Consider the following 10634-nt stretch of genomic DNA (forward strand, 5'->3'; position numbering starts at 1 on the left):
CTCTAAAACATGAACCGTATTGATCATAAAGAAAAATCGAAATGAGATCACAATTTGACGAAGTCACGTTGCAGGTCCTCGTTTCCAAGGACCTCGCCGACTCAACATATGAGGTGTCAACGAGCGACGCCGTTTTCCGTAAAGTGGGTTTAATACAGTGCGGCACTGTTTATTTGCGGAAAAACAAATACACACTTATTGTCTCCGATCATATGTCAATTGGTATTTGATTCAAATTATCTTTAACAGAGTTTATGATCTTGATAATATCTGCAACATTAACGATTTAGATAGTCCAGATAAACCCAAATAAGTTCACAATTTGACAATTTCACGTTTTCAATGTACTTCTCATGTTCCAAATGCGAAGTATGAGTACGGACGACGTCGTTTTGGACAAACCTCCAGTGTTCAAGATGCGAGCTTTGAATGAAACCCGGTTACAACGCCGTTTTTGATGAGTGCCAACCTAACAACCATCGTCGTACCCATTTCCCCACGATCTCTCTCTCTCACCGTGGTACCCATTTCCCTCCCCCCCTCTCTCTCCCCTTGTATATCAACACACTTCATTTATCATTCACAAACATGTGTCAATTCTGGGTAGTCCTATGGTACACACCCCTTATTAAGGGGTGTACCGTACGCATCATGATTTTAAACTCTTGGATTTCAAAGTAAATAATCCGGACCACCCATTTATTAAACCAATTAATAAAATAAAAAAATGGCTTAGCAGGTAACAGGTTGTTCTCTTTTCATTGACTTTCTCTCCCTCTCCCTCATGTGTAAAATACTACAAATTATATAACATAACCACAATTGTTATGACAATACAAAAAATTGACACTTTCTTACCACAATGTGTCGTACCAAAAGAAATCGATCAAAAGATACTAGATACAAGACCAAAATATATCGTTGCACAATCAATAATTATTATACCCAAACAAAATACATGTCTAAAATATCACAAATTAAATATTGTATAACTTAACATCCTAACAGTCCTGATCGATCATTTTAAAAATACACTCACTAACGACATTTAGATTGTACAGTCAATTTATATTTGGTATGAAACCTAGTCCTCTATTGTAGTTGAATGTAATGTAGCCATGCGACTGTGACACAATAATGACGATCAAATCCGTTGAATTTTTTATGTTTGTTGATTAAGTCACCTACGTAATTTTTTGTCTCAATCAAGTTTAGGAAGCTCCATCATCGGCACACAAATTGAATAATAGAATGATATTTTTCATCCAATTAAGTGTCTAGCTATAAGCCATCAATTTCATTCTTGATACGAATGACCTAATTAATATTATGTAAAAGATAGACGATTTTGATAAAATAAAAAATAAAATAAAATAAACATCTTACGTGGGGCTCAAATGGTGCATTATTATATTTTAATGTTGTATTGAAATTGAACGATGAGATTTGTTGAAGTATCAAAGTTCAAAGACTAACTATGTGATTTATTCTAAAAAATAATAACATTCTTTTAAAAAAAAAAAGGAACGAAGGGTTTAAGACTTGAACCCCAGATTCTTTTAGATAAATGTCCAAACTCCAACACCTTATCGCTATGGTACACAATTGAGAATTTGTAATTCTAAAGGCTATTAATTATATAATATTTTCTTATATGTAAGGGCGTTATTTTCAGGCTAAAAATTTGAAAAGACGGAGGCCTCAAATGCCTCTGTCCTAGTGATGGGCCTCCACTTGTAGATCATATTATAGCTATGTCATTGGTGTAAATCAAAATATCGACTATAATAATTTTTTTTGAAAGAAAGTATAATGACAATAAATTTACAAAATTATTTAGATTTTACTTCCACGACCTAGTTCAAAGGACCACCATTAAATTTGGATTGGTACGCATAGGATGAAGGTTTGACACCGATCCATGTGTTAAATATATAGTGCCAATTGTTAAGTGCATCGCCCTAAATATTGATAAGATTGGGTATTAATATAATTAATTTCACCAATTACAAAAAGGAGAGTAATTTTCACATTGTATTTTTTGATATTCACACTTATTTTTTTGTACTCCATTTTAGTATTGAAAGTGTATGCATTTGAGACAGTTGGATAATTATTTTTTTCGTGACCTCTCATTTTTCCACAAAGGACTTTTGATTTTTTGAATTAAATTTTGTAGAAAAAGAATTTGATTTAGACTAATATTTTGAGAGAAAATTGTAGTTGTATTCTAAAATTTGGGTATAGTACTTACTTTTTGGTGAATTTCTTGGATGAAATTTTTGTGCGAAAACTTCATTTTTAGTTTAAATTATTGAGGTATTGTGTAGGGACAAATAAGAATTTGAAAAATTAGTGTAGAGTGAATCGAAAATTAAGACAATATGGTGGAAATTTTAAAATTTGAAAAAATAATGTGGCGGGAATTGAAAATAATTAGTGGTATTGTATTTTGTCAATTATAACTATCGTTTACTGAACATTCCGATTGAATTTTTTTTATACGACACGTTGTGGGTATGAAAATGCCAATTTATGGTGTTGTCATAACAAATTTGGTTATATTACTGAATTTGCGGTATGGTATTTTGCTAATAATAACTATCGTTAACTGAGCATTTCAATTGAATTTTTTTATACGATACGTTGTAAGTATGAAAAAGTTAATTTATGGTGTTGTTATAACAAATTTGGTTATATTACTGAATTTGAGGTATGATATTTTGTTGATTATAACTCCCGTTAATTGAACATTCTGATTGAATTTTTTTATACGACACATTGTGGATATGAAAACGTCAATTTATGGTGTTGTCATAACAAATTTGGTTATATTACTAAATTTGTTGTTTTTTAGACATGTGTTATTACGGAATATTTTAATTAATTTCCTTTGGTACGACACATTGTGGTAAGAAAACGTCAATTTATGGTATTGTCATAACAATTATGGTTTGTTATAAAATTTGTGGTATTTAAATATGTTTTCTTTTGATATGACACGTTGTGTTAAGAAAATGACAATTTTAGATGTTGTCATAATAATTGTGGTTATTTTCTAAAATTTGTGGCATTTTACAAATATTTTTGGCTTGGGTATAACAATTGTTGATTTTGGTACGACATATTTTGATTTTGTCACGGAATATCATCCGAGTCAAAAAAATTTGGTATGATTCATTGTGGTAAGATAATGCCAATTTATGGTGTTGTTATAACATTTGTGGGTAACATTATTTAATTTTTGATATTGTATGCATATATTTGGTTAGGGTACAAGTATTATGGATTTCGGTACGAATAATTATGGTTACATAATAACAATATTTTTTAATTATGGGTAACCTGCTAATGACCTGTTCAATAGGTAAATTTTAATGTACAAGGCGTAACTAGAATCATAAATATGCTTTAGAAAACCAAAAATTGGCATAATGAAAATCACAAATTGTCATAATTTAGGCATACGGTATATCCTGTGTACCATAGCTTCGTCCGTCAATTCTTTGGAAAACTGATCATGGCCTTATATTTTCAGGTTTGCAAAAGCTCAAGTTTTATCCAAATTGTATTTCACTAAATCTTCATTGAAATTATGCTTGTGATTTCATCATTTCATATTACCTAATGTCATTCAGGACGATTTTCTTGTCGTGGTTGGCTTTTTTTTGGCAACTCTTGTTATTGCCTGTCTTTATCACCAAAACTACTCCATATGCCCATTTTGTTTGCTCTCTACAGAAAATCGTGTCATTCTTACCTCAAAAATAAGTTGCTTCCCGAGACAATTTTTTCTAATTTTTTTGCACCGATCTGCATTCAGAAAATTATTGTCGAAAGCACCTTATTTTTTAGGTCAAAATGACACCACTTTACATCACAAGCAAATAAAATGGGTCGGAGGAAGTGCCAGTATCCTTTTTTTTAGATGTACCTCAATGGAATATCTCGAGTTTGAATAAGTTTCAAGTATAGGTGAATTTGGACGTGTTATTGCCCTATATCGATTAGCTGTTGGATGTTTGGCTGTGGTTGGCTCTTTCAGAACGAAACCCGATTGTGATTTCAGAAGGTTTTATACCACAAGTAGTGCCATGTTATTTGAGAAGGTTTTAACTGTCTAGTTAAAAACTGTGTAGTTTGTTCAAAAATGCTAGCCGCACGCATCAAGATTGTCTCTACTTGTTGAAGCATTAGTGACGTACATCTCTTTTCGTATTCTTAAGTTAAATAAGAAATGGAGTTCATTGTTCATATTTCATAACAACTAGAGAACCTTCCTTATTTTGGTTGTCGTCGTGGGACTACATTACTTTTCTATCGGCGCACACTGTCTTAGTTGTTGCTCATATCCAGGTGCGCACACAATGGCCTCTTTGTAGGTATCGCATGTAAGCTAAACCATGTTCACACACTTGATTGAGTGTTGTTCGATTCGGAGTTGGTGATTAATGACTTCTACATGGACGTGTTAAGCAGTTCGCATTGACAAGTATTTTTGCTACGATACCCATAGGTGGAGTGAGGTATCTTTGAATGAGAAGCGCACTGCGTGGTATGAACTTGGACAATGACTCATTCTCATTATTGAATTTTGCTTCAGTAAATCAGTGCACTATATCTTCCCATTGAATTGCAGCCTCTTCCAACAAAGCTTATTTTAAGCAAAATGAGGGCAAAAGAAGGAAAATCAAGTGATGAAGTTGAACATTTCGCAGTACCTTCAAGAGCAACTGTAAGGTGGAGAGAAACTGTTTCTGCAGTGGAACTGAAGGAATCGGAGGTATGCTGCGGGAACATCATTGGACTTCTAAAGTTGTTGGTGCTCTTTGATTTCTTACATTCATGTTTTTTGGATAGCCCATCTACTTGTGATGTTTGCAGAGTTACCCAGCTGCTTCGAAAACTTAAAACAGAAGGATAGACGTTGAGGATGGCCTTGAGAGACAAGAGAAGGTTGTGGTAAGCAATCTTTCTGTCAAAATGTAGATACTGACTGCCTTAAGCTTTGGAGTGTGACTGTATTTGAGAATTTTTTTCCCCGTATATGTTTCCAAATACTGCTCAAGACACCATCAATTCATATTGGTAAAATTAGCTCCTTTCTCGAGTCACAGTAGATGAACATCTTACAAGCACCCTTGCAAGTTTCAATTGACATTCATCATGCATATGCCCGCAAAACCAAATGAGCACTAAAAAACAACTGATTTTGAAGTTATTAATCAGCTAAAAAACAGAAGATGTATTGTGGGCCGAGCTTTGCACATAAACATGCAGTATATATGGTACAGCTAAATGGTACACAACTTGTCAAGTCTAATGCTGGGGCCTGGGGGGATGCTTTGATGTCTCATCTGAAGGTGTCCACAACCGATGGCGCCAAACCCCATTCAAACGAAAAATAGTCGCAGTGATCCACATTGATACTGCTGTCTACATGTCACACCTATACAACTGAGATGGAAAGGCACAAGACAACTTGTAAGCCCACTTCATCTTTTTGCATGCATCTGCATTATCATATCATATTCAAAAGAATAGGCCATTCAACAAATCAATGTGAAATCCACATAGGAGGATCCGAGGATCTTTCTGCTGTGATTGAGATGTCCCCTACTGTAGCATCATAGTATTTCTAATTCCACCTCAGAGAGAGAGAAAAAGAGAGATTCAAATTGCCTTGTCAGTTCAATTCCGCATGAATAGACTCATATTTCAGAGGATGACAGTCAAAGAACAGTCAGTCTGAGAAATGATTTAGAGACACATATGTTTCTCCAAGAATTTCTACATATACTGAAATTAATACGATAATGCTACCGCAACAACAATTCTTAAATCACAAATCCAAGCGACAAGTTCTTTGTCTTGTGATGAAACGCCTGTAAACAGCCATATTATTCTCTATCTACGCAATCAGATGGCCACAAATCATGACCAGTTGAGTTGTATGCATCAAACAACCCCATCTAGATTGTGGTAAAAATGTGGTGCGTGCATATCCCTAATCCTATGGTAATTATAAGTCACAATAACAGTAGCTTTTTAGTTTGAAAATAACAGGATTTAAAAAACAACAATTGCACTGCATAACTAACCTGATGATGAACTTGATATATGAGATCATTATAATAACTCCTAGCCTCACCAGTATCTTCATCAATCTCGATTGATATCCAGTAATATTAGAAGGTAAAAAGAAACTAACGATGAATATATCGTTCTTTTCTTCTCTTCGCTTATAAGTTATTACACTTTAACGATATAATCAAGTGCTAGCATCTGATGAAATTTATATTTTTGTAGTTGCTACAACTTGTACTTGTGCTGTGGGGTTCCTTTCTCTGGTACAAGAACCGCATTCCTAGATGGTACTTTATTCATGGCTGGCAATTCAAGGCAGATTACACATAGTAGGGATAGACTAATGGCTTGGGAAATCTCAGCTGAGGGAGATTGTAACCTATGCTCTGGTTCACTGGAAAATCACAGACTTCTATTCTGCGGGTTCTACTTCTAAAGCTGTTTGAAATTAACTATTATTGAGAAATGATTTGGGATGCTCTCTTATGATTCTGGAGAATATCATTCCTTTGAAGAAAAGCCTGGCAAGGTGGTTGACCATGGCTAAATACTTTCTCAAGTTCTCTCTTTCAGCAACCGTCTACCACATATGGTGTGAGAGGAACAAAGTAATTTTCTAGGGAAAGTCTCTGGATATAGAGAGCCTAACCTGCAGAATCCATGTTGACATTAAATCCTCTATGTCCTCTTGGAGAAGACTGCCCATAATGAGTTCAATAAGCAGCTCTGTATAGCTTGGAATGTGACGGAGTTGGTTCTAGCTTCAGGAAGTCTTTGCAACCCCTTGAGTCCCCTTTGTTCTGCTTTTTAGCCATGTAATTCCTTTCTTCTTTCTGGTTTGGTTTGTGTCTTGGTCCATGTTTTTTGGTTTGTTTTTTCTTAATGAAAAGCAACTTATCAAAGCAAACTTGTACTAAAGCTCATTGAGTGGACTTGTGTTGTGCGTTGAGGATCAAAACCGAACACTCACACACGAATTGAGAGAAACTTAACTATTATTGGATCATACGCAATAAAATTTCAAAAAAATTCTTCAGAGGAGCACCCCGCTGAGCTAGACTCCCTCTCGTTATCTCTCACCCTCATCACAAGTCTCGTCTAGGGTAAATCCTAATGATGAACGATTTCTGATTATTTAATGAAGTTTGGAGAGCCATATGAACCTTGTGGACACTCTTACAAAATGAACGAGTACCCTAGAACTAGGGATGTCTGCATCGAATGGAACTCAAAATGTGTAAATGGGCGCGAAAAATGTACTTTAGCCTTTATCGCTCCGATGATCTTTGAATTGGTCTCCCTTTGACCAACTTTTCATAAATAAAACTTTATTATTTTAATTGTTCATTTCCATCATCTTTTAATAGAGTGAAAACTTTATTTATCATTATATAATTGGTCGTAATTTGATTCAAAATGAGAGCGATACTTATGTTTAACTAAAATAATTTGTTTCTCTACCAATTGAGGGTAAAATGGTCATGTATTTTGAAGTACAAATTAATTTGCATCGAAACCAATTCGGTAGGAAAGTAAGTTGCACAAGCTTTCTAATGGTTCAAACCACGAGCAAATTGGAGTTTGGTAGCATACGAGGCAAGTCTGCAAAGTTGCACTTCTTGTGCAATGTTCAAGATGCGCCTGGGGCGCACTGAAATGCGCCCGGGACTCATAAGATTATGCCTGAGGCGCATTAGTGCTGCATAACATGTCAAATTTTGCGGACTTGCCTCAGACACTCCCGAACTCCAATTTGCGCGTGGTTTGAACTGTTAGAAAGCTCGTCCAATTTACTTTCTAGCCCAAGTAATTTACATAAAAAATCATTTGTTCATCAAAAGAAGTAACCATTTTACCCTCGATGGGTCAAAATATGATTCATTTTGATAAAATGCGTGTATGTTTCTCATTTTAAATTGGATCAAGGCCTATTATACGTCAATAAATAGTGTTTTTAAAGTACAAAAAGATGGTGAAATCCAACCATAAAAAAATTTGCTTATCATTCATGAAAACTGGGTAGAAACCAGACAAAAAAAAAAAAATCATCGAAGCTAGTAAGGCTAAGACACATTCTATGTTTCATTTGGTAATCAAATTCCTAATTCTAAGGTAATTTCTCTTTGCTTAATCGTTTCACAATGTTCATAGAGTATCCACACTTCGTCAAAGCGCAGGAAAATTTGCTTCATCATCGACATTCGCCCAAAGCGAGGCTCAAATATTTTCAAATTCAAATTTGGGTGTCTAAAACTTTCAACACAAATAAAACTTTATTATTATAATTGTTTATTTCCATCATCTTTTAATATAGTGAAAACCTTATTTATCATTATATAATTGGTCTTAATTTGATTCAAAATGAGAGCGATACTAGGGTTTAGTTAAAATAATTTATTTTTTGACCAACTGAGGGTAAAATGGTCATGTATTTTGATGTACAAATTATGTATCATCGAAACCGATTTGGTAGGAAAGTAGGTTGGAAAGCTTTCTAACGGTTCAAACCACGGGCAAATTAGAGTTCAATAGTATCCGGGGCAAGTCCGCAAAGAACATGTTGTGCAATGTTCAGGATGCGCCTGGGGCGAATAAGATTGCGCCTGAGGCGCATTGGTGTTGCATAACATGTCAAACTTTGTAAACTTGCTCCAGACATTCCTGAACTCCAATTTGCGCGTGGTTTGAACTGTTAGAAAGTTTGTCCAATTTAATTTCTAGCCCAAGTAGTTTGGATAAAAAACCATTTGTACATCAAAAGAAGTGATCATTTTACCCTCGATGGGTCGAAATATGATTCATTCTGGGAAAACGAGTGTATGTTTCTCATTGTAAATTAGATTAAGACCCATTATATGTCAATAAATAGTGTTTTTAAATTACTAAAAGATGGCGAAATCCAACCATAAAAAAATTTGCTTATCGTTCATGAAAAGTGAGTAGAAACCAGACAACTAAATAAATCGTCGAAGCCAGTAAGGCTTAGAAACATTCTATGTTTCATTTGGTAATCGAATTCCTAATTCTAAGGGATTTCTTCCTTGCTCAATTGTTTCACAATGTTCATAGAATATCCACACTTCGTCAAAGCACAGGAAAATTTGCTTCCTCATCGACATTCGCCCAAAACGGGGCTCAAATATTTTCAAATTCAAATTTGGGTATATAAAACTTTCAAGAAAAATAAAACGTTTTACTACTTAATAGTTCGTTTCCATTGTCTTTTAATAGAGTGGAAACCATACTTATCATTATATAATTGGTCTTAATTCGATTAAAAATGAGAGCGATACTAGTACTAACATAAATAATTTGTTTTTCGACCAATTGAGGGTAAAATGGTCACGTATTTTGATGTACAAATTACGTAACATCGAAACCAATTCGGTAGGGAAGTAGGTTTGACAAGCTTTTTAATGGTTCAAACCCAGGGGAAATTGGAGTTCGGTAGTATCCGGGGCAAATCCACAAAGTCGGACTTATTGTGCAATGTAAAGGATGCGCCTGGGGCGCATAAGATTGTGCCTGAGGCGCATTGGTGCTGCATAAAATGTCAAATTTTGCAGACTTGACCCATACAATCTCGAACTCCAATTTGCACATGGTTTGAACCATTAGAAAGCTTGTCCAATTTGCTTTCTAGGCCAAGTAGTTTGGATAAAAATCCATTTGTACATAAAAAAAGAAGTTACCATTTTAACCTTGATGGGTCGAAATATGTTTCATTATGGTAAAACGCGTGTATGATTCTCATTTTAAATTGGATCAAGACCCATTATATGTCAATAAATACTGTTTTTAAAGTATTGAAAGTAGGCGGAATCCAAGCATAAAAAAATTAGCTTATCATTCATGAAAAGTGGGTAGAAACTAGACAACTAAAAAAATCGTAGAAGCCAGTAAGGCTAAGACACATTCAATGTTTCATTTCGTAATTGAATTCCTAATTCTAAAGGATTTCTTCCTTGCTCAATTGTTTCACAATGTTCATAGAGTATGCACACTTCGTCAAAGCACAAGAAAATTTGCTTCATCATCGACATTCGCCCAAAACGGGGCTCAAATATTTTCAAATTCAAATTTGGGTATGTAAAACTTTCAAGAAAAATAAAACGTTTTACTACTTAATAGTTCGTTTCCATTGTCCTTTAATAGAGTGGAAACCATACTTATCATTATATAATTGGTCTTAATTCGATTAAAAATGAGAGCGATACTAGTACTAACATAAATAATTTGTTTTTCGACCAATTGAGGGTAAAATGGTCACGTATTTTGATGTACAAATTACGTAACATCGAAACCAATTCGGTAGGGAAGTAGGTTTGACAAGCTTTTTAATGGTTCAAACCCAGGGGAAATTGGAGTTCGGTAGTATCCGGGCCAAATCCACAAAGTCGGACTTATTGTGCAATGTAAAGGATGCGCCTGGGGCGCATAAGATTGCGCCTGAGGCGTGTTGGTGCTGCATAACATGTCAAACTTTGCGGACTTAACTTTGCGGACTTGCCAAGACACTCCCGAACTCCAATTTATGCGTGGTTTGA

General features: G+C 34.8%; 1 long non-coding RNA gene across 1 annotated transcript; it reads left to right on the plus strand.

Annotated features, from left to right (window-relative positions):
* Positions 1 to 4367: 4367 nt before the first annotated feature.
* Positions 4368 to 5107, plus strand: LOC131335576 (uncharacterized). The gene is made up of 3 exons (XR_009202558.1): positions 4368 to 4555; positions 4640 to 4783; positions 4885 to 5107. It is a non-coding gene; the product is annotated as an uncharacterized LOC131335576 (long non-coding RNA).
* Positions 5108 to 10634: the final 5527 nt, after the last annotated feature.

The sequence above is a fragment of the Rhododendron vialii genome, chromosome 8a (genome assembly GCF_030253575.1).
Source record: "Rhododendron vialii isolate Sample 1 chromosome 8a, ASM3025357v1".
NCBI classification, from domain to species: Eukaryota; Viridiplantae; Streptophyta; class Magnoliopsida; order Ericales; family Ericaceae; genus Rhododendron; species Rhododendron vialii.